General features: G+C 49.5%; 2 protein-coding genes across 12 annotated transcripts in view; one reads left to right on the top strand and one right to left on the bottom strand.

Moving 5' to 3' along the window:
• Tango2 (transport and golgi organization 2 homolog) overlaps positions 1-6,684 on the bottom strand; it is a 39,132-nt gene extending 32,448 nt beyond the window's left edge. For 2 of the 5 annotated variants that reach the window (XM_042666282.1, XM_042666283.1), the window contains exon 1: positions 506-704. The gene's annotated coding sequence lies outside the window, so the exon portion shown is untranslated. Of the gene's footprint in view, positions 1-505; positions 706-6,642 lie in introns of those variants that run through there. The other 3 variants (XM_042666279.1, XM_042666281.1, XM_042666278.1) reach the window with 3 other exon arrangements.
• Positions 6,685-13,218: 6,534 nt separating this feature from the next.
• Arvcf (ARVCF delta catenin family member) overlaps positions 13,219-22,374 on the top strand; it is a 60,325-nt gene continuing 51,169 nt past the window's right edge. For 5 of the 7 annotated variants that reach the window (XR_006145226.1, XM_042666211.1, XM_042666212.1 and 2 more), the window contains exons 1-2: positions 13,219-13,343; positions 18,943-18,996. The gene's annotated coding sequence lies outside the window, so the exon portion shown is untranslated. Of the gene's footprint in view, positions 13,344-18,900; positions 18,997-22,374 lie in introns of those variants that run through there. The other 2 variants (XM_042666210.1, XM_042666209.1) reach the window with 2 other exon arrangements.

Raw genomic sequence — 22,374 nt, 5'->3', positions numbered from 1 at the left:
CTGGTCAAAGCTTTCCTACTATTTACATATTTATACATTATTTATTTATTTATTTATTTTTGTAAAACTGCAGTTTTGAACCCAGGGCCTCATGCTTGCTAGGGGCAGGTGTTCTATCATTTGTAACATATCTGCAGACCTTTTTGTTTCAGGTAAGGTTTCGGTTGCCAGTCATCAGCCTTAGACCATGATCTTCCTACTTCTGCTTTGAATGTTGCTGGGATTATAGGTAAGACTTGTTCTTTGAGATAAGGTCTTGGTAGCTTTTTGCTCAGGCTGGTCTCAAAATTTAAAAAAAAAAAATTGCCTAGATAGGAGCAGTGGTTGTGCTCCCAGCTCATACAGAACTGTTGTTCCCTTCACTACTGTCTACCAGGCACACGATGGATGGATGCACATACATGCTGTGTGACTCTGTCCATGTCATATTTGCATAAGGCTCCTCTTATGTAAATATGATGAGAAAAGTTTCAGGTTTCAGTGCCCTGCAACAGTCATCACTTACCAATCCCAGTAGGGTCCAGGGGTTCTCTGTGGACAGCTCTTGGGTATCAGGGCCTCCCCATCTCCAGTCACCTCAGCATTGACCAGAATCCAGGTGCCATGGCTGGCTCCACACTGAGCAAGTGGATACGTGCAAGTAGGCACTGGTCCAGGAAGCCTGCCTTCCTTCAGGGTCCAGCCCTTTCTAGAACAAATGCCCACAGGACATGTGTGGCTTGTGTTCAGGGAGGCCCAGGAATAACACCACTTGGAACCTGGCACTGCCACTGATGACCCTGCTAGAGAAGGGGAGGGAAGGTTGCCAGGGCTAAATATCCATCTCTATGTTTGAACTTGGGATGCAGCCAGTCCTTTGTAGGGGACACAGTACAATTTACCACTTGAAAGGACACCACCACCACACACACACCAGAGCTTTCCACAAACCTGGTATCCCTGGGCACACTTGAGCCCCAGCCCAAAGGACTTGTAAGATTGGAAGGAAAAGAAAAAACTCTGGCACCCCACCACCAAGGGCCTCCCTCTTATCCTCTAAGAATGCCAGTGGGAACCTCCCAGAATGTCAGCTTCACTTTCCCTGGTCTACCAACCTGATAATTCTGTAGAACAGGAAAAAAGATCCTGGATTTGGCTCTAGAGTTATTCTTAGTACTAGTGCTGGCTGGGAACAGAGGCTTTCAAGGCACTCTCTGCCCATGTGTGATAGTGCTTTCAAGAACTCTCTCACCATCCTTTTTGAGAGAATCAAGCCACCTAGAGAGCCCCTCTCCAGCCAGGCACTGACTCCTTCCTCCTTCCCTGAATTCTCAGAGAAACCAGTCCTTTGTTACAAAAGGCCAAAGGCCAAGTGGAAAGAGGTAAAGTCCTCTCCGTGAGAAGACTCCAGGTGAGCCAAGATCTAAATTTCACTGCATGTATTGTGTAAAAGGAGACAACAAGAAAGGCAGGCCTGGCACATGGTGATGACAGTCACTCCAATGAGAGCTGGGTGAAAGAGGCCCACAGACCACACAACATGACACAGGGAAACAAGAGGGACCCATGGGCTACACTGTCACTGCTAGCCCAGAGGATGAGCTACACAGGGTAGGCCTCAACAGAATGTGATAGAGCCTAGAACGCATCACAGATGTCCTCTAGACTCTACCTGCTGCCAGCCTCACCTGCCAAGCTACCTTCTCCAGTGTTTGCATACCACTGTCCCCCATACCCACCAGCCCACTTGTTGGCCCACCTTTGCTTCCACATGCCACAATCCTATGTTCCCTATGTTCTGCTACAGCAGCTCCTCGGGACTGGATGGACTGGAACCTAGTTGTTGCCCCCATTGTCAGGGCCTCCCATGGGCACACTCTTGGAGGGCAAGTTTCCAATGACAATGTAAGGCAGGAGATCCATCTGGAGGGCTGTGTGTTGTCAGGATTTTGCAACAAGCACATAGGTTGTGTCCCATGTGCAGACCTGGCCAATTCCTTCTACACACCCAGCACTAGCACCTGACATCAGGTGTGTGGTGATAGGAAATGTTCCTGCCAGGAGCATCTTCTGGCTGCTAAATGTCTTACGACTGTTGGCCTTTACCAATGGACCACCACTTTGGATATTGACTGACCCCAGGCCTTTCTCTTCCAGATCTGTACTGTGGCTGGTAGATATGGGCACCCACATACCTCTCCCATGACCTCCAACTGTTTCCCCAGCCTAAGCAAGAAAATACCTGAGACTTTTTGTTTGTTTATATCTTGGTTGGTTATGGGGCTTGAACTCAGGGCCTGGGCACTGTCCCTGAACTTTTTCACTCAAAGCTAATGCTCAGCCGGGCATTGGTGGCTCACGCCACCAATCTCAGATCTCAGGAGACTGAGATCTGAGGATCACAGTTCAAAGCCAGCCCAAGCAGAAATGTCTGTGAGACTCTTATCTCCAATTAACCACCAGAAAACCAGGAAGTGGCTCAAGCCCCCCACTGATATAGATGAAGGAGGTAAAGAACAAGAAGGCAGGGAGAGCCTGAGTGGGCTGCCCACACTCAAATGACAGGACAGATCAGATCCATGCAAAACACCCTGGTTCAGGGCTAAGCACAGTTCAACAACTACCCTGGGTCCCTCCTATGGTGACATAAGGATACTTCTCTTGGTCAACTACAAAGGCAAACTGAGCATGTGGGCCAAAGAAAGAAAGTGCAAAATCACAGTGCAGGAATGACAGTGCAGGGACGTATTTCTACTGAGACACAGGGCCAAGGGACCTAGACATGGAAAAGTAGCGCTCCAGGGCAGGATGGTCTAACAGCTTGTATGTACAGTGGCTCTAGACAAGTTATCTGAGCCCTACAGTCTGCTGACCCACTTAATTATGCGCTGTACTGTCCACGAGTGGGAATATGTTTTTAAAGCCAGCCAGCTCAACAGTCTGCAGAGGCTGGCAGAGCGACAAGGTTCCTCAGGTTCCCAGAGAGCAATGAGGCAGAGCTGAGCAGCCAGGCACTCAACCCCACTTTGCCCCACCTTCTACAGCTGCTATATTGTGGTGGTGGCCCCTGGGGGCAGAGCTGCTCTTTTAGCAAAACAGGACAGACACAGACACGTGATAAGATGTGATGTGGGCTCTGGCAGCTGCCAGCAGAGGTGGTAAACACACATGGGAACACAGTGTCACTGTTCCTAGGGCCTTGGCTGAGAAAACCCTGACGTCTGGAAATCCTTGGCCAATCCCACTCCAATGCCCTGCCCTCCCCCTATCAGCAGCAAAAGCCAAGCAAGCTACACTTTCTCATCTTAGCTATTACATGGCATTTCACCATGACAAACTTTCTACCGTGATATTCTCTTTTCTGATCTTCACATTGTTTTGAGGACATTAATTCAGCCTCACACTAGGTTGTCATTGTCCTTTCATAGTTCAAAGGAACTGCACAGATGGTGGGCATGGAAAGTCTAGACGTATGACAGCCTTTACATCTCAGGCTCCTCCTGGTAGAAATGCCTGGCTTCCCCACAGCAAGAAACAGGCCAGCCTCAAGGTGGTCCCTGCTGCTGCTCCTGGTGTGTAAAAACAAGAGGCTAGGAGCCAATGACTCCTGCCAGCTACTCAGCGGGCTGAGATCTGAAGATTGAGGTTTGAAGCTAGCCAGCTAGAAAAGTCCATGTCTGGGCTGGGAAGGTGGCTTAGTGGCAGAATGCATGAAGCCTCTTATGAATGAAGCCCTGGGTTTGATTCCTCAGTACCACATAAACAAAAAAAGCCAAAAGTGGTGCCTTGAGCCAAAGAAGCTCAGGAACAGAGCCCAGGCTCTGATTTCAAGCCCCAGGACTGGCCAAAAAAAGAAAAAGAAAAATCCATGTCTCATGGACCACCAAAATCCAGAAATGGCCAAGTGGAGGTGGCTCACACCTGTAAACCTAGCTACAGGAGACTGAAATCTGAGAATCATGGTTTATAAGGCAGGAAAACTCATCTCCAATTAACCACCAGAAAACTGGAAGTAGAGCTGTGGCTAAAAGTGATGAGTATTATTAGCCTTGCGCAAAAGAGCTCAGGAATAGGGTTTGGGAAGGTGGCTCAGCAGTAGAGTGCCTGACCTGCATGCATGAGGCCCTGGGTTCGATTCCTCAGCACCATATAAATAGAAAAGGCCGGAAATGGTGCTGTAGTTCCAATGGTAGAGCACTAGCCTTGAGCTGAAGAGCTCAGGGACAGTGCCCAGGCCTAGAGTTCAAACCCCGCAACCGACAAAAAAAAAGCTCAGGAATAGTGCCCAGAACCTGAGTTTAAGTCTTATGACCAACAACAACAACAAAAATCCAGAAGTAGACCTGTGGCTCAAGTGGTAGTGGTAGAGCTCCAGCCTTAAGCAAAAAAAAAAAAACAAGGGACATTGCCTAGGCCCTGAAAAAAAAAAAAAAAAACTAAGGGATATTGCCTAGGCCTTGAGTTCAAGCCAGAGGACTGGCACCCAAAAAATAAAAATAAAAATTAAGGCATTCTAAACAAACCTGCCAAGGAAGAAAAAGGCAAGCATTTAAGTTAGCATGATGTAGATGTTGCTGATATACCCTGAGGGGGGCAGCAGCTGGGATACAGAGGGCATTTTTTTTTAAGTTGTATATATTATTTTTGCAATCTAAAAACAAAGTTGAGAGAAAAGAGGGAGAGAAAACCTGAAGTAACAGCCTCAAAGGTCAGTTCAGTTGCTTTGGGGTGACCTTGTTCCCAGATCCTATTGCCAACTCCAGTGGTCTAGACAAACAAGTGTTAGACTGATGTACTACTATTATATGATGATTGACACATTAGTTCTTACCCATCTGTAGTGTCAATGACAAGTGTGGGCCACGCCTAGGTGACCTCGAGCTAACCTCCAGTCTAGCATCATTTCTCTCCTAAGCCCCTCTCTTCATACATTCTCTGCAGTAGTACCCATGGGCAGACATCAGGGTGCCTGCAGAATTCACCTTCTGGTACAGCCACCCAGCATCAGTGGCTCACAACTGAAATTCTAGCTTCTTAGAAGGCTGAGCTCAGAGAATTGTGATACAGAGCCAGCCCAAGCAAAACAGTGACACTCTTATCTCCAATTAACCACCAAAAAGTCAGAAAAACAGGTTGCAGCTCAAGTGCTAGAGCACCAGCCTTACATGAAAAAAACTAAGGGACAGACCAGGCCCTGATTTCAAGCCCCAGAACCAGCATACACATATGCACACATGCACACACACAGCAGGCATGAGAGCCACCCCATAACACTGCATGTGAATATACCCATCATGAACCTTAGCGTGTGCAATGATGCATAAGTAAAGACATCAATGAAATTGCAGGGGCTGGGCAACTTGGGCAGAGGATCACCAATCACCTCTGTGCAGGGAAATGCTAGGTCATCACACACCAGAGCAAGCAGAGGCTCTAACTGAGGTGTCTATAGTCCAAGAGAACAAACTGGGGATCCATGATAGAGGGTCCTCAAAGAGATTCCCACCCAGCCCAGCTGTGTAACTGGTATCCTTAGGAAGGGACAGAGGTTTTGCTGTGGCAAATCACCAATAGCCAACTTCACTAGCTGGCCCCACGTAACAGGTCACCTGATGCAAGATGGCTCATCAGAGGGGACCCAGGAAGAGCAAAAGCACTGAGAGCCAGCTTTAGCACTTAACAATCTTGGTATCAGCCCCTGCTCCTTAGCCTGAGTTCTCTCAAGCAAAGAGGTTGGGAGCTAAGAAATAGTTGCTCTAGAATGCCATCCAGCTGTCTGTTTTAGCAGCCATCATTTCTACCTCATGAAAGCCCAGTGATGGCAAAACAGCAGGTTCCAGAGCAGCAAAATAGGCCTGTTTCTCCAGAGGAAGGGAACCTGAGGTTTAGGATTTGTACAGGACAGAAGGCTCACTATAAAGCTATGGCCTAGGAGAAAGACAGGATGCACAGGACAGGTGCTGGGGACAGGCCAACGGGTCCTAGCCACAGCCCTATGCTACAGGTAAAGCCCAGGCTATTACAGAACCCTGCTGTGAGGCCAGGCTATCTGGTCTGAGGGCAGCCCTTGCCCTGCCCACACTGGATGCCTCCCCGTTTGGCGATGGGGATCTGAATATCAAGTCGCTCCAGGAAATTTCTCATACAAGTACAGCAATGACCCAGCACTTGCTGCCCACTCAGAGGTACAGCAGTTATTAGCCTGCTGCCCCCCAAGGAGGCCAGAAGGAGGGGGCATCGTGACTCGGCTCTTGTGCAGTACTTGATGCTGGACGAGGCCGAAGCCCACCACCCTACAATGACCACGCAGCTCCTGGCTCCAACAACTCTCAGCCTCCCCGCAAGGAGTCTTCTCAAGCCTACCCGTGAAGCCCGCACCCTATCCAAGCAGGGATCATAGAAAAAGCCTTCCAATGCCGCCTGGGATGCTTTCGTTGGCCGGAGTCATACTGGTCTCCTCGTGCCCGACAGACCCGAGCCAGGCCGTTCGAATCCCATTCTACACCTTGGAAAGGGGAAACTGAGGCAGGACGAGAGAATGCGAACCACCCAACCCTCGATAAGCCTAGATTCAACCGCGCCTCGGATCCCAGCACCCCCAAGCTCGGGCCGGCCCCACCAGGAGCGGAGTCCACCAGCCCCAGCCACCCGCCGCACACTCACCGCCTCCGCCGCCGCCGACTTCCGGGTGCCGCGCCCGCGCGCCGCAGCAGCAAACCCAGGCCCCGCCCCGTCCTCAGCCAGAACAGTTGCCATTGGGCTGGGGTAAGAGAGGCGGGACTGTGTGCTTCAGGCTTTAACTATGTTGGCTGTTGACGCGGTCGCTCAGTTTCCGCAGCCCACCCGGTGCCCCGCCCCCAAGGCTGCGCCAAGTCTGGGATGAGCGGGCGTCGGGGCTCCTCGTGACCCCCCTGGTTTCCGGGCCTCCGCTGCTCCTCAGTGCGCAGGTTCTCCTCCGAGGATCGCAGTAGCCCCTGAAACCGTGCCCTCGCTGACACTGTTACCAGCCTACCCTGTTGCCCTTCTGGGAAGGTTACAGGGAAGCTCAGACCGGCGCCCCCTCAGTCCTGGCCTCCCCCTCTTTTGTCAACCAAATTCCAACCTCTGGATCTGGCCATCTACAGTCCTGATATCCATCCTTTTGCTTTTGCTGACCCTCTCCCCACTGCAGCCACGACTCTCTTGACATCCCTACATCCCAGCATCAGTGACGGAGGATAAATAGATGAGGAGACAGGGAAATTATATTATTTTAAGCAATTATAAGGGGCAGACTCAGAAGTTAAAACAAGGAAGTAAACCGAAAAGGCAGGTAAACTCCACCCCTACAACACTTCATTTTTACTATTTGCTTTTGGCGCCAGTAATGGGGCTTGAACTCAGGACCTGGGCACTGTCCCTGAGCTTTTGCTCAAGGCTAGCACTCTACCACTTGAGCCACAGCACCACTTCCAGCCTTTTCTATTTATGTGGTACTGAGGACTCAAATCCAGGGCTTCCAGGGCTTCATGCATGTTAGGCAAGCACTCTACCACTAAGCCACATTCTCAGCCTCCAGATTTTTATCATTTCAAAGAAGAAAGAAGATTTAGATAGTCTCTCCTTTTAGTAACTTCATGTGTGTGAATGTGTGTGTGATTTTAGTAGCTTCCGTTGTGTGTGTGTGTGTGTGTCTAATGGTTCTAGGGCTTGAACTCAGGGCCTGAGTTCTGTCCCTGACCTTTTATTCAAGGCTAGCACTCTATCACTTGAACCACTGCTACACTTCTGGCTTTATGATAGTTTATTGGAGATTTGAGTCTCACAGACTTTCTGGCCTGGGCTGGCTTCATACCACAGTCCTTGGGGCTGGGAAGATGGCTCAGTGGTAGCGTGCTTGTCTTGCATGCATGAGGCCAGAAGTGACGCTATGGCTCAAGTGGTAGAGCACTAGCCTTGAGCTGAAGAGCTGAGGGACAGAGCCCAGGCCCAGAGTTCAGGCCCCAGGACTGACAAAAAAAAACAAAAACCCACAGTCTTCAAATCTCAGCCTCCTGAATAGCTAGGATTACAGATGTGAGTTACCAGCACCCCTACTACATTTTAAAGGAAAAAGTAGATTTAGATAGCCCCTCAAAGGTTCCTAATTTTGTAACTTAACATTAAAAAAGGAGGCTTAGTGGGTGAGTAATCTGCTTTTTTCAATTGACTTCCTGGTTTTAACTTCTGAGTATGCTCTTACTTTGTCAAAAGTATAATTTCTTCTCTTCTATCCTTCCTGCTTCACAAACACCCCCCAAGTCTCATGGCCAGCAGGTGGCAGACCTAGCCAGACATGCTGTTCTTCCACTCAGTTTGTTAGCATAATCACTGGCTAGTGCCAGCGATCTCCCTCTGAGCAGCCAGACCATGTTGTCCATAGGGCCAAAGAGGCAATGGTGTTGGGCAACAGGGCCTGGGACTTTGCATAAATGATCATGCCTTGAGGCATGGGGCAACGGGATACACAATGGCTTGCCCCAAAAGCACCAGTTCATGTCCCCCAGAAGAGGACACAAATTAGCCAGAATTCCCCGTCAATCATAAAGAAGGATGTAGTAACATGCTAGATAGTGGTTTGAATTTCACTGACAAAGCCCAGCACTGGTGGCTCAAGCCTATAATGCTAGCTACTCAAAAGGCTGAAAGATTGAGAATTGAGGTTCAGGCAAGAAAGTCTATGAGACTTGTTGCAACCTGCTGCATGCCCCTTAATCTGCAGTGACTAGGAGCAAGACAATAAGGGAGACCAGACGGTTTGGGGTTTGGGGTATCAGGGGACCTGTAGCCTTCCGCCAGCAACAGATCCCAAGGTTCCAATCACCAAGGTTTTTACTGGTCTTATGCAAGGAAGTAAGGTACAAACTTCAATGTGTGACAATATTTTGTATGCAAGTGGTAGATAACTTTCTTATTTGGGGAAGGAGAGCTAAACAGTAAATAGCTTATAATTTGCATAAACCTAAGTCTATACGCAGAATCCCACACAGTTTAAGGAAGAGTTAGCCCACACCCAGGGTAGAAATCTGAATCGCCAGTAAGCCAAGACTGACTGACCATTCTAGGAAACTCCCAGTGTTCTGGGAGAAGACCTTCCAAACTCCCAATCCTTTTGGGTCTCATAACCTGGATTTTCAGGCTTTCACAGAGAATATTATCTCCAATTAACCAGTAAAAAGCTGGAAGTAGAGCTATGGCTCAAGTGGTAGAGTGCTAGCCTTAAGCAAAAAAGTCAGGCAAAAGCAGGAGGGCTTGACTTCAAGCCCTAATACCAGCATATGCATGTGTGCATATACACATACACACACACACACACTCACACATACAAAATTCCACTGTCACATACAACATGTGGCTCCTGGACTAAGTTTACTCAATTTCTGGTACTGGTACACACACAAAAAGTATGACAAGGTAAGTTCTTTTTTGTTTGTTTGTTTGTTTTCCAGTCCTGGGGCTAGAAGTCAGGGCCTGGGCACTGTCCCTGAGCTTCATTTGCTAAAGGCTAGCACTCTACCACTTGGGCCACAGCACCACTTCTGGCTTTTTCTGTTTATGTGGTCCTTAGGAATCAAACCTAGGGCTTCCAGGGCTTCATGCAGTCTAGGCAAGCACTCTACCACTAAGACACAGTCCCAGCCCCACTGTTAGATTATTTGGACTTTGCAAGAAAACTATGCAACCATCCAGGTACAGGGAACAAAGAAAAGTTTATAGCTAGGAAAGGGGCCAGCAAGACCACTTCTCATAAGGGAGAAGTGAGAAGCAGCACCAGCTATTGTCTGGGGTGACCTATATAACCTAGGATGTTTAGGAGGGGCTGGAAGGGGTGAGGAGGCAGAGACCCTGGTGTGGACATGTGGGCCAGGGGCTTCATCATGGTGGACTAGGATTGATAGCTGCTGTTCAAATAGTAGATAAGGGGCCTTGCAGCTGCCCAGACCTGAAAGTCACTCTAAGGAGCTCCTGTTGCCTTATATGGTGGTAGCTGCCCCAGGGAAGTACCATCCCAAGGTAAAGGGAGTTGGAGGCTGATTATTTACTGCCTTTATTAAATGGGCCAAGTGTTGCCTAGGAAGGGGAGCATGCTAAGCTATGGAGAGGAAAGAAGTGTACTAAGCTATCAGAAAGGAGCTCATTTCGCTAACACCCACCCCTTTTTAAAATAACTTTATTAGTGTTTCATATTTCTTTGTGGTGCTGGGGATGGAACCCAGGGCCTTGCACTTGGTAGACAAGCTCTCTACTGCTATGCGACACTCCCAGCCCCAACATGGTAACTTTTAGCATGAGTACCTGAGCCCTGCAAGGAGTTAATTGACATCTCATTTCTCATTTGCACATCTCCTCATTAAGGCACTGACTATTTCCTGTGGCAACCTTCTTAGTTGCTAAACACCTGCAACTGTCAGAAGATTGTTCTTGACATTCAGCAACCTTTTTCTCCATGGCTTTCTACAATATGGTTCCTACAGAACTGACTAGCAGCTGGTTGGAAAAAATGAGAGGCAGGCAGGCTACCTGGCTACTGGCCCTGTCTGGTTTGTTTCTGATCTCTGCCTGTAGTCTGATGGGCAGACTGCCAGGTAGCAGCCCTGAGACTTATTTGAGCTGGCTCTGCCCTGATCCTCTCTATGAAGCTGATGATCCGGCTCAAAGACAAGTCTTTGGAAACTAGAGGAGGGGATGAAGGGGAGGCTGAATCTCCCTTTTGTTAACCTTCAGTAGAGACCTACCCAGGCCCTCTTGCTACGATCAGCAAGTGTGGGAGGAAGTGGTGTTGAACCACAAGAAGGGCCCCAGGAAAACGAGGGTCTGATATCATAAAGATAGATGCATAGGGACAGTTGAACTTAATAAATCCACTCCTATATAAAGGAAAGGGAATATCCAAGTCAAAATGTCTCCCTTGGTGCTTCTCCACAGAATGAGAGCATCCTTGTTTGTGGTGACACCTGTTTGCTAGGAAAGGATGCTATCCCAGAGCTGCAAACAGTAGCCTCATGCCAGGATTCCAAATGGATTTCCTTTCAAGTGGCAATGCCAATAGATTAGTAGTGACTGCTTTGGCTCTGAAAAGCTTCTGGGATCGATTGGCCATGACTGCCAGGACATAGATGGACCTTATAGTTGGTACCTGTAGGGAATTCTTGTTCCAGACCATTTCATTTTCTTTGTTCTGACCAAGTAACTATCTTAGATGAACACACCGGACTTTCTACTTAGCTGGATGAAATTGGATCCTGATCTGTCCCCTACCATCTATGAAACTCCCTGTGGGCTGTTTGATTTCCCTGGTGGTCTTAGAAATGCAGAGAACAATGGAATTGTTCATCTCCAAGTGTGCTTGGGGCAAGAAAATTTAGACTAAGCACTTCCCTCAACATGATCCCCACTGGATAGAGCCTGTTGCCCTAACACCCCAAAGTTAAGTGGGCACATACATCTATGTGTGCCCCTTGCCACTACAGAGATGGAAATACTACCAGTGCTAAGCTCAAATGGGTAGAGCCCTACAGTGTTTCTCCATAATTGCAGGTAGGAAAGAGAAAAATAAGACACTAGAGGTAAGCTGTAATGGCTCACACCTATAATTCTAGTTACTCAGCAGTCTGAGACTTGAAGATGAAAGTTTGAAGCCAGCCCTAGGCAGAAAAGTCCAAGATACTTAATTTTTTTTTTCTTTTTGTCAGTTGTGGGTGGGGCTTGAACATAAGGCCTTGGAGCTGTCCCTGAATTCTTTTTGCTCAAGGCTAGCACTCTACCTCTTTGACCCACAGCACCACTTCCAGTTTTTGATGGTCAATTGGAGATAAAAGTCTCACAGACTTTCCTGCCCCGATGGATTTGAACTGTGATCCTCAGATCTGTCTCCTGAGTAGCTAAGATTACAGGTGTGAGCCACCAGCGCCCTGTTCCAAGAGACTCTTGTCTCCAATCAACCAGCAAAAAGCCAGAAGTAGAGGTGTAGCCAAAGTGGTACAGCACCAGCTTTGGGCAAAAAAGCTAAGGGACAGAGCCCAAGTCCTGAATTCAAGCACACACACGCTAGGGCCAGGCACCAATGGCTCAGGCCTGTAACCCTAGCTACTCACAAGGCTGAGATCTAAGGAGGGAGGTTCAAAGCCATCCCCAGCCAGAAAGTCCAAAGAACTCATCTCTATTTAAGGACCAAACAAAGCAGAAGTGGAGCTGCGGTACAGGGACAGTGCAAAGGCTCTGAATTCAAGCCAAGGACCAACACACACAGACACACACACACACACACACACACACACACACAGCGGGATGGGGTGTCTTACCTCAGCAGAGAACTGTATCAACTGCCTCTTGCCATGTGGAAGTTAGAAAGAGGAACCCCATGGAGGCCCTGTAGAGTAAAGAATGACCCAAGGGGTCTTTATATATAAGGGCTGTTGGGAGGGGGGGGGGAGGAGGATAAATGGTTCCAGCCTTTGGAAACACTGTAGGGCTACTCCATCTGAGCCTTGCTATCTTGCTCCAGCTTTAGGGACCCTGGAAAAATTAGACCATGAGAGTCCCCAGATCCCAGAGTGGTAGATAACTGGATTTAAGCTTAAACCATGTGAGACCCTCCAGAACTCAGTTTTCCAACTGTAAAACGGGGACAGCAGCAGAATTCTTTCCCAGCGGGTTTTGTGAGGAATACAATTAAATGCCCATAGAAAGGTTCGACGCGCTGTTCCCGGCAAACAGCAGGAGGTGGAGGATACCGGCGAAGTGGGATGGTGATGGAAACAACGCAGCCCGACTCTGGGTTAGGTTGCGGGCCGCGCCAGTCCCCGTTTGGGGCACGACGGTCCGGGCACACCCTCCGAAGGCCGCCAGGAGGGGGCAGCCCCGAACCCTTAGCCACGACAGCTGCTGCAGTTTTCCAGGCAGGTGCCCGGGCCGCGTCCTCTCCGCGAGGGGACCGGTCGTCGGCTGAGACTGACATTCCAACGGCCCAGTAGCAAGGCGCCTGTTCTGCGCATCCACCCAATCGGTACCGGTTGCCGGGATGCATAGGTTCTCTCAACCAATAGGAAAATTTGCGGCTGTCTGGGGCGGGGCAGAGGGCTGCGAAGCCGGCCAAGCTGGCTTTGCGCACGGGCCGCGCTAGGGGCGTGCGCTAGGGGCGGGGAGGGCTGGCCCTCAGGCTGCACGCTGGGCTGGGGAGCGAAGAAGGGCGGGGCCGCCCTCGCACCGACTCAAGTTGCGGCCCCGGTGACCCAGACCTGCACCGCGCCCAGCCTGGGGGACGTCGCTCCCCGCGGGGGAGGGACCTGCGGACGCCCGTTTGGGGGCGGAGGCCGCTCTGCGGAGCCGCCCACGCAGCGCTCCAGGTAAGCTTCGCCCGGTGGGCGGGGTCCTGGGCCAAGGCCTGCGTAGGGGGTTGAAAACCTGGGACGAAGCTGGGGTTGGGGCGGGGGCGGTGACCGGGGCTGGGCGGGGTAGGGTTCTGTGTGGTGTGGCGCGGGAGGGGAGGGACTGAGTCTTGGGTTCCGAGTCGGGGTCTGAGCGGGGGTCGGGAGCTGGGAGCTGGGCGGTAGAGGCCCTCTCCAGCCCCACCCGTGCGGCGCGCCTCACCGACACGGCGGCCTTGGAGACCCGGGGTCAGCTGGGGCGGTTTCCTTTGTGCTCGGCCTCGAGGCCGTGCGGGACCTGGCCGGGACGCCCCGCACCCCGAGCCCCCAGCTGAGCGCCACCCAGCTCGGCAGCCGGCTCGCCTCCGCACGACCACGGAGTCTGGAAGACGGGGCCCGGCGGCCACGGAAACTTTCCTAGGGCCAGAGGGTTGGCGAGGCCGGGGAACTTTAACTAGATCGACACGCCGCGGGAAAACGCGGTGGCATGGCCATGCTGAAGGGATATTCCAGCACTACTGCTGCTCCTACTGCCTCCGGGATCAACGCGGAGATTCCCTGGGGATGCCAGTCTAGTGTTGAGGTCTGGGCTCCTCCCCACCTCATCCCTACATAAGCTTTTGGTCACTGGTACTTAGCCAGAGAAGGAGTTGCTTTGAGCCAGAGCCTTTCCTATTTTTAATTTAAAAATAATTAGTGCACATAAAACTTGCCCCCCCCCCCCGCTTTTGTATGCTAATACTGGGGCTTAAACTCAGATCAGGGCTTGAACTCAGGGCTTAGGCACTGTCCTTTACCTTTTCCGTTGAAAGCTAAAGCTCTATCACTTGAGCCACAGCTCCTTTCAGCTTTTTTTTTTTTTTTGGTGGTTAATTGGAGATAAGAGTCTCACAGACTTTCCTTCCCAGGTTGAATTCGAACTGCAATCCTTAGTTCTCAGCCGCCTGAGTAGTTAGAATTATAGGCGTCAGGGACAGGCTGACAGCGAAAACCATTTTTATATCGTGTGTCATGTGTCAGAGTGAACATGGAACCGAAGACTCTGGGTCTTTCTTCCCTCTAGATTCACATGTATTTAGAAATGACAAAAAGGAGAGGCTGGGAATGTGGCTTGATGGTAGTGTTTGCCTAGCAGGGATGAAGCTCTGGGTTCAACTTCTCAATACCACATAAACAGAAAAAGCTCTGGGTTCAATTTCTTAATACTACATGAACAGAAAAAGTGGAAGTCGAATATTACCCCTCCTGGTCTAACCATTTGTCCTGCTAAGTCCTGCTAAGTCAGAGATGCTGCCCTTGCCCCCTACCATATCTGGGCTGCTTGGCTCCCTGTGTTCACCTAGTATCCTCTCCAGAGGGAGCCCCTTTCTGGTCCCAGACACCCTTTACATTTCTTAGCTTTCCTTAGGGCAGGGCTGAAGTCCTACCCCTGTTTGTGCTGCCCTAAGATTCAGGATTAATTGGTTTCACTCCAAGAGACAGAAAGGACTGGGATAGGGACCCACAACACAAGTTTGAGACAGGCAGGAACAAGGAAATCCCCTGCAGAGCCAGTTGGAACTAGGGGCACCAAAACAGGCACTAGATGTGCTGGAGCTGTCCAGTCCTCATGTCTATCTTGTTCCTTACCTAGCCAAAGCACAAGGAAAAGGGGTCATAGCTCAGGTGGGGTTCAGGATGCATTCTTCCTAAAGAGCCTAGTGGCTAGGAAGTGGGGGAGATCCCCAGGTACCCAAGTAGGTCATAAGCCATTCTCAAGACTGCTTGGCAGTGGCTCTTGTTGAGTGAGAATGTAGAATGCATTTCCTTCCTTCCTTCCTTTCTTCCTTCTTTCTTTCTTTCTTTCTTTCTTACTTTCTCTCTCTTTCTTCTTCCTTCCCTCCCTCTCTCCCTCCCTCCCCCTTCCCTTCTTTCTTTCCTTCTTTCCTTCTTTCCTTTTTTTTTTCTTGGTCGTGGGGCTTGAACTTTGGGCTTGGGCACTATCCCTCAGCTCTTTTTTTTTTTTTTTAATTTTATTTTATTTGAGAACATACTGTACAGAGGGGTTACAATTACATGGGCAGGATAATGCATACATTTCTTACCAAGCATTGCAGCCTCCTCCTTTGTTTACCCTTCACCTCCCTTCCCAGCCTCTCCCCTCCCCCCATATCCCTCAGCTCTTCAGCTTAAGGCGAGTGCTCTACCGCTTGAACCACAGCACCACTTCCAGTTTTCTAGTGGTTTATTGGAGATAAGAGTCTCACAGACTTTCCTTCCTGGGCTGGCTTTGAACCGTGATCCTCAGATCTCAGCCTCCTGATAGCTAGGATTATAGGCATGAGCCACCGGCACCCAGCTCTTTTTTTCTTCTTAGGCTTCCCTCAAGACAGTGAGCCCCAGAATTAGGATATGGGATCCTGAATCTTCTTGGGCTGTCCCAGCCAAATAACTAGTCTGCATATCTTAGGCTATTTCGGTTTGTTGGGAAGGTAATGCCAGAGAGCTGGCAGATACCCTCGAAGGGAGCCCCTGTCCTTCTTTCTCCACTGAGGCAAAACCTGTCCCTATTTCTAATGAGGGGCTGTCAGCCTCTAATAAAGCAGTCAGGAGCTGAGTATGGCCACCAGAGGGCATCAGGCACTACCATAGGACTTCCAATGGTAAGTAAGACATGTTCCACTCAGCCTCTCCCTGTCTGCCAAAACTTACCCTTATGCCCATCTGGGTTGCCAGAGCTCTGTTTCCCATGGGCTGCCCATGGGGTGTGGAGCTGGAGAGGAGTCAGGGATCCTTGGAACAAGGCCTCTTCCTCCTCCTACTCCACCACCACCATCTCCTCCTCCTTTTCTTCTTCTTCTTCTTTTTTTTCCCCAGTCCTGGGGTTTGAACTCAGGGCCTAGGCACTGTCCCTGAGCTTTTTTTGCTCAAGGCTAGCACTCTACAACTTGAACCACAGCACCACTTCTGGCTTTTTCTGTGTATGTGGTACTGAGGAATCGAACCCAGGGCTTCATGCATGCAAGGCAAGCACTCTACCACTAAGCCACCTTCCTAGACTTGCAGTACTTTTTTTTTTTTTTTTTCTGTTGGTTGTAGGGCCTGAACTCTGGGCCTGGGCGCTGCCCCTGAATTCTTCAGCTTGAGGGCTAGCACTCTACCACTCGAGCCATGGCGCTACTTCTGGCTTTTTCTGCTTATATGGTGCTGAGGAATCGAACCCAGGGCTTTGTACATGCAAGGCAAGCACTCTACCACTGAGCCACCTTCCCAGCACCCCTTGCAGTGCTTTTTATACCCAAGGAGAGGCCTGAGGCCAGTTAGATCCTGCTACCACAGCAGGGTCTAAGTATGGACTGTTGTCTTCATGTCCACAGTAGATATGGATATATGCTCATAATGTGTTCAGTGTCCACTGCAGGAGGAACAGTTTTGTTGTGGTAGATAATGTTGACATTGAGCAGCATTAACTTTCCCGGCCCAATTCTATGCACATGTGCCTATGTTGGCTGCTGGGGCATGTTCCCAGCTACTTGCATTTAGTATCACTTCTGTTCATAGGGCAGAAAGCAAAGAGATCCCACAGGGCTGCAACCTCATGCTTAGGCAGGCTAACCTGATCTTCTCTGGGCCTATGTAGCCCTGAATTGCCTGCCCAGCATGCATAGTCTGGGTCCATCCCAGACTTAGTTTGTACCAATGGGAGCCACCTCACGTAGTCAGTATTTGTGAGATGTAGGCTCACAATCCATGTGAGCCTTGACACATGTCTGTGGAGAACCTGTCTGTTTTTAGAGCTGATAACAAACTCACAGGGTTTTCTATGTGGTAAAACCTACACGAACATTTAAACTAAAAACACAGATGTCCCAGAAATGTCATATTCTGAACAGGGGCTGATTGCTGAGCCTCAGACTAAAGGGTAGGAGCAGGAGAGAGTATCAGTGGGCAGCTCCCACCTACTCCTCATACACCCAGGTATTCCCAGGACATGTCTAACTTAGGCCTCCAGTTCTTCCCTACCCTTGGTTTCCTCCTGACTCCACGATCCTACCCTTATACCTTATTCACCTCCAATTGAAGCCTTTCCGAATGATGAAGGAGCTGTTGTGCAGGGAAACCACTTTTGTGACCCAAAGGAAGCTTGAGCAGAGGCTTAGAAAAATTTGGGAACCACTTCAGAGCAGGGAGGAAAGAACTCCCATCGCCCTTCCTTCCAAAGGTGGCCTTTCATCAGGGGCCCATTCCTTCCCATGTATCTTCGCCATCCTGGTTTTCATGACATGAAATGCTCTGGCAGTGTTCCTGAGCTGGATGTCATGAGAGAGGAGAGGGTTTGGAGGCGTGGTTCAGATGATAGAATGCCAGCCAATGAGTGGAAGCATCAAGTACCAAGTTCAAGTCCCAGTCTCAGACAAAAGTAAAGAAATTGAAGCCCAGTCCTAGTGGCTCATGCCTGTAATCCTAGCTACTGAGCAGGCTGAGAGCTGAAGATAGTTTGACACCAGCCTAGGCAGGAAAGTATGTGAGACTCTTATCCCCAATTAACCATAAAAAAGCAGGAAGTAGAGCTGTGGCTCTGAGTGCTAGCCTTGAGCAAAAAAAAGCTCAGAGACAATTTTCATGCCCAGAATTCAAGCCCCAGGACTGGCCAAAAAGAAAAAGAAAGAGGAAACGTGTCACCAGGATGAGACACAAACTTGGTTCCTTCTTCCCATGGTGGGGCCATGGCCTGAGTGAGTCACTGGCAACACTTTATCCTTTGCTATAGCCCATACACTGTGCATACTGCAGACTGAAGAGCCAGGTCTCAATTATACCTGGCTAGCTCTGGCATTAGTAATCTACCTTCCACTGATGTCTTGGGAACTAGGACCTGCCTTTCCACTCAGGACTGCAGAGTATCCTATTTTTGGTGAGTGTAGTTAATAGTGGATGGACTAGTTCTGGTCAATGTGTACTGTTGGTCAGCTTCATCCTGGGTGGGCACAGCCTCAGGGCTAGACAGGGAAGGATATAAGGGCATCCTTGCCACCCCTGGTTGGATTTTCTAATGACTCAAGTATGGCCAATAGCCACTGGTTTGATATCTGGCTTGAGGACAAGCCTGTAGTGGCACCAACCTACTAGGTTGCTGGTCATTGTTGACCAGGATGTTAGCTGGGTGTGATCCATCAGCTTAGGAGAGACATCCTACAGATGTCAGTAGAGGGATTGAGACCCCTCTTACATGAATAACAGTACCCTGAACCTACTTGTGCCTAGTGTAGGAGTTCTCCCTATGTGCTGTTACCAAGACAAAACAGCTCAGCTTTCTGGAATCTTTAAGAAAGAGGTCACTAATAGTTCACACATCTGAACTCTCAGTATTTAGAAATGCTCATGAGGGAAGTTGACCTGAGGTAACTGCAGAACCAGTTGTATATGGGAACAAGAAAGTGCACAAGAGTGCATGGTTACATCCGGAGTGTTGCAGTTGACCTCAGGGTCAGGGATAACCAGCATCCTCCTTAGGTACAGTTAAGATCACCTTAGTCCAGAAAGGTTTACCCCAGCCAGGGTGGCCTTACACACACAGTGCCCTCTGATTTTTCCACAGGAGCCAGAGACCACAGAATGAGCATTAGGACATGCTGATCTGCTCTTAAGACAGGTAAGTGGCTGAGGCTATTCCTTCTATACTAGACTGCAGAATTACCCTTCCTAGAGGGCATGGTAGGTATAATAGATAGTGAGTAGACTCTAGTCAGTGTGTCCTTACCCTGGGTAAGCATATCCTTAGGGTTGGACAGGGGCTTGCTGCTGCCCCAGGTTGGATTTTCTAATGACTCAAGTATGGTTAACAGCCACTAGCTTAACATCTGGCTTGAGGATGAGCCTGCAGTGGGACCAGTCTGGTAGATTGCTGGTCAGTGTTGGTCTGGACATTAGGGTGTGATCTCTGTCTCAGCTTGGATGCCAGCCTCAGTGATCTGTATTGAAACAGCCTGCCTAGTCTAGTGCTTACCTCAGCTTTCTTTTCTTTTTCCTTTTTTTCTTTTTTCTTTTTTTTTTTCTTGGGTCCTGTCGTGGGGCCTGAACTCTGGGCCTGGGCACTGTCCCTCAGCTCTTCAGCTCAAGGCTAGCGCTCTACCACTTGAGCCACAGCGCCACGTCCGGCTTTTTTCTTTTTGCTTATGTCGTGCTGAGGAATCGAACCCAGGGCCTCAGGCATGCAAGGCAAGCGCTCTACCACTGAGCCACCCTCCCAGCCCCCTTACCTCAGCTTTCTGATGCCCACAAGATACTGGAGCCTCTAGCACAAACTTTGTCTAAAAAGGCCAGATAATTAACATTATGATTTTGTAGATCTTATGGTCTCTGTCATAGCCACACTGCTCTGCCACTGTAGGACAAAAAACAACTGCAGAGGACTGTAACAAATCATGTTCTGCTCTGGCACAGCTATGGCCATGTGTGCCAACCCCTACTGAGTAGTTATCTTTGTTTTGGGTTCAACTGTTAATTATAGCTGCCAGTTCTAGTAGTGCCCATGTGTAGTACCCAGGAAGTATTGAGAGGCCAAGTTGTCCCTGTGCCCCCCTAGTACTCTCTTAAGTGGAAGGGAAATGCTGATACCACTTGAAACCTTGCAATGGTTGCTGTTGGGCAGAGAGGGTAACAGCTACAAAGAATCTCCCTGGTTATTCTCTTGGTTATTTTTTTTTTTTGTCTGTCCTGGGGCTTGAACTCTGGGCCTGAGCACTGTACCTCAGCTCTTCAGTTCAAGGCGAACGAGTGCTCTCCCACTTGAGCTACAGGGCCACTTCCAGTTTTCTGGTGGTTTATTGGAGATAAGAATTTTTTTTTGGGTCCGGTCGTGGGGCCTGAACTCTGGGCCTGGGCGCTGTCCCTCAGCTCTTCAGCTCAAGGCTAGCGCTCTACCACTTGAGCCACAGTGCCACTTCTGGCTTTTTTCTTTTTGCTTATGTGGTACTGAGGAATCGAACCCAGGGCCTCAAGCATGCAAGGCAAGCGCTCTACCACTGAGCCACCTTCCCAGCCCTGGAGATAAGAATTTTACGGACTTTCTTGCCTGGTTTTGAACCAAGATCCTCAGATCTTAGCCTCCTGAGTAGCTAGGATTACAGGCGTGAGCCACCGGTGCCCGTCTCTCCTGGTTATTTTGTGCTAGTACCAAGCTTTAAGGGCCTGGTCATTGTCCCTCTGCTTATTTGCTCAAAGCTGGTGCTCTACTACTTGAGCTATACCCCCATTTCCAGCTTTTTGGTGGTTAATTAGAGATTAGAGTTTTATGGACGTTCCTACCTTGATCCTGAGTCCTCAGCATCCTGAGTAGCTAGTTAAGGTTACAGTTGTGAGCCCAGGTGCCTCCCTGGTCACTCTATTTCTCCAGTACTAGTGCTCACTTCCTAACTAGTTATCTGCCCAGCTCCTACTGAGGGCTGACTCTGGGAGGCTTAGCTGATGCCAGGCTTGTAGATTTTCAGTGATACCTAGTGCCGGGGTAGAGGCATGGCCCACAAGGACTGTGTTGGGGAGATGGTAGTAGCTACAGACCCAGAAGTGCTGAAGCCTTTGGATGCTTGAGTGCCCTATACTAAGAGTCATAGCACAAAGGAGGGACAGGGTAGTCTGAGTTGATTTTGCCTTTTCCCAAAGACCTTGGGTATAGAAAACTGCTGGCAGGCTATCCTGGTAGGAACCAGTTCTGTTGCTGACTTCTGTGTTGAAGAGGCAGTCTCTGGTGGGGCATCTAAGTGTTCAGTCCACTGAGCCAGGAGAGCCTCAGGTTGTGTCCAGGGATCACTGGTCTAGGGCATTTAGACCTTGGGATATGACATTGATTGTAGCACAGATACAGCCTCTGGCAACAGTAGTGGGAAGAAGAGCTAGCCTGCACCCCTTTTAATTCCTCATGAATTCCACCATACCTCATGAAGGCCAGGTTAGCCAGACATTAAATCACAACTCTGGCAATAGCATCTGCAGGAAAGCAGTAGATTAAGCACACCTGAAGCAACCTGATCATTCTCATCTACTCTGCTGTGCTTGCTCCTTTTTTTTTTTTTTTGTTGGTCGTGGGGCTTGAACTCTGGGCTTGGTTTCTTTTTCTTTCTTTTCTTTTCTTTTCTTTTTTTTTTTTTTGTCGGTCTTGGAGCCTGAACTCTGGGCCTGGGTGCTGTCCCTCAGCTCTTCAGCTGTAGACTAGCGCTCTACCACTTTAGCCACAGCCCCACTTCTGGCCTTTTCTGATTATGTGGTGCTGAGGAATCGAACTGAGGGCTTCATGCATGCAAGGCAAGCACTCTTCCACTGAGCCATCTTCCCAGCTCCTGAACTCTGGGCTTGGGTGCTGTCCTTGGGCTCTTCAGCTCAAGGCAAGTGCTCTACCACTTGAGGCACAGCGCCACTTTCGGTTTTCTAGTGGTTTATTGGAGATAAGAGTCTCATGGACTTTCCTTCTCGGGCTGGCTTTGAACTGTGATCTTCAGATCTCAGCCTCCTGAGTAGCTAGGATTACAGGCGTGAGCCACCGGCACCTGGCTGTGCTTGCTCCTTTTCTCCCCCTTTCTCCCTCTTTACTTTCAGTTCCTGGTCTTCTCCCCATCTGTCTCTGGTCCTCTCCATTCCTCTTTCTTTCCTCTCTTTCTTCCTTTGTTTTGTTTGCCTGGAGTGTTTGTGATTGATTTTTCAAAACTGCTGTGGTAATTGATTACTCATGTCTGTCCTGTGTGTTAAAGTTAAAGGTAGCAGCAATATACCATCTCTGCTTTGGATTAGGCCCCATTTCACAGACTGGCTAGCAGAACTGGGCTCTGGCTTATGGCACCTTGCTGTGTTGAGCCTTGGGATTTGGCCCTGTCTACAAACAAAGGGTGGGGAATAGGGATGGTAGAAGACTGAGAAGTGTGCCTTGGCCCTAACGTCAGACAGGAGCTGATGATAAGCACCCATGTGTCTCTCCCCATATCTTTCCTCACTTAGCCTTTGCTCACCAAGTCTAATGCTGGACACTGGCTATTAAAGC

Source organism: Dipodomys spectabilis, unplaced genomic scaffold (genome assembly GCF_019054845.1).
Source record: "Dipodomys spectabilis isolate Male_0828 unplaced genomic scaffold, ASM1905484v1 ptg000363l, whole genome shotgun sequence".
Lineage (NCBI taxonomy): Eukaryota > Metazoa > Chordata > Mammalia > Rodentia > Heteromyidae > Dipodomys > Dipodomys spectabilis.
The sequence above is the reverse complement of the archived record's forward strand: the minus strand, read 5'-3'. Positions and strand labels throughout refer to the sequence as shown.